At 33.1% G+C, this 1,664-nt stretch overlaps 1 non-coding gene across 1 annotated transcript; it reads left to right on the top strand.

The window, feature by feature from the left end:
* Positions 1-1,264: 1,264 nt before the first annotated feature.
* On the top strand, positions 1,265-1,371 carry LOC128040041 (small nucleolar RNA R71). Its single transcript, XR_008194701.1, has one exon. It is a non-coding gene; the product is annotated as a small nucleolar RNA R71 (small nucleolar RNA).
* The last annotated feature ends 293 nt before the right edge of the window (positions 1,372-1,664 follow it).

Genomic DNA, 1,664 nt, shown 5'->3' with positions numbered 1-1,664 from the left:
TACACTTCATCGTGCTCACGACATATTTGAATGTTATTCATTTATGCTACGTATTGTGTTGTGTTGTATTGAATGGTATCGAAATTAATGATTGTTACTCGAATGAATGATGATCCATTGTCATACACCATTTGACATCAATTTGATAATGGCTATGTAATGATATGAAAATCCTAAGATGGTTTTGTTTTCTTCTGTTAAAGCTAATATGTTTCATTGTATTCGATATTTATGTTTGTTTAAATAATTATTTGACTCACACTAAGCTTTTTATAAGCTCACCTGTAATAGTGTTTAACTTTTTAGGTAAACCTCGAAATTAGGATCGGACTCGACATTGGAAGAATCACCTTAGACCTCGGATAATTTTTCTATAAGTATTATTAAGTCTTTATTGGTTTTGGTTTGTAATTTTTAATTTTTCTGGTCTACAGCTTGGTAACTTTTCTTTTGGGGGGTTTTGACATGCATGGATTACTCAAGCATAATAATCGAATAATGCATGATATTAGGCTTAAGCAAAATTTGATATTGTTTCCTAGTTTCCGTTGCATTTTGAAGGAACCATTTTTGTAAAACAAATCGATAAGACAACTACGTTTCCAAAATGACTCGAAAAATGGTTTTTCTGTTGCATGAGTTTAACATCGAGTTTTTTTTAAAGAAGAGCATTAAGCAAATGATTTTTTTAAAAGAAAACTATCAATAATAAAATGAATCCTAGGTATACACGACCTAATGAATGAATGCTTTTAAGCTAACTCAAAGTACACCTACGATTTTCTCTAAACTGAGTTTATTCAAAGTCTTCAAAAGTAACGTAAGTTAGTTTAGCCATTTCGGTGGCTAATGTAGCCTTCTCAATCTGGGCATAACGTCTAGGCCGGGTTTGGGAGGTTACATTGGGTTTGATGGAAATTTGTCAAACATATGGTCTTCAACCCAATAAACACATGACAACTTGGTTGATTTGATATCATGGTCTACAGTTGGATTTTTCATTGTTTTAATCATATTAGCTAGAGAAGATACTTGGGATGTCAACAAAGTGATTGCATCAAGCTCTATGGTACCAGCAGCTCTCTTACCCGACCCAACTCTTGTTGTTAAATATTGATAATCATTGTTGGAAACTTTTTCCAAAATCTCATATGCTTCATTTTAAGTTTTATCCAACAAAGTACCATTGGCGGACGCATCAACTACCTTCATTGTATGCGCATTTAGCCCATTATAGAATATTTCAATATGAGTCAAGTGTTGAAATCCATGGATCGAGCACTTCTGAATTAAGTCTTTAAATCTTTCCCATGCTTCATATAGTGTTTCATCCTCTAATTGCCAAAAAGATGTGATGTCATTTCTAAGCTTGGGATTAATATTTCAGGGATTATACTGTAGCAAAAATCTCTGGAAAAAATCATTCCATGATACCATTGTTCCTGACAGTAAAGCATTTAACCATGCTCTTGCTTGATCTCTTAAAGAATATGGAAACAATTTAAGTCGAAAAGCGTCTTTTGGAACACCTTGTTGTCTAAATGAGTCACAAACCTTTTGAAAAAGTCGTAAATGTAGAATTGGAGCTTCAATGGGTAATCCACTAAACTATCCTACTATTTGTAACATCTGAAACATTACCAGTTTCAGCTCAAACTGTTGAA

The sequence above is a fragment of the Gossypium raimondii genome, chromosome 3 (assembly GCF_025698545.1).
Source record: "Gossypium raimondii isolate GPD5lz chromosome 3, ASM2569854v1, whole genome shotgun sequence".
NCBI lineage: Eukaryota > Viridiplantae > Streptophyta > Magnoliopsida > Malvales > Malvaceae > Gossypium > Gossypium raimondii.
Note: the sequence above shows the minus strand (reverse complement) of the source record. Positions and strands in the feature narration are given on the sequence as shown.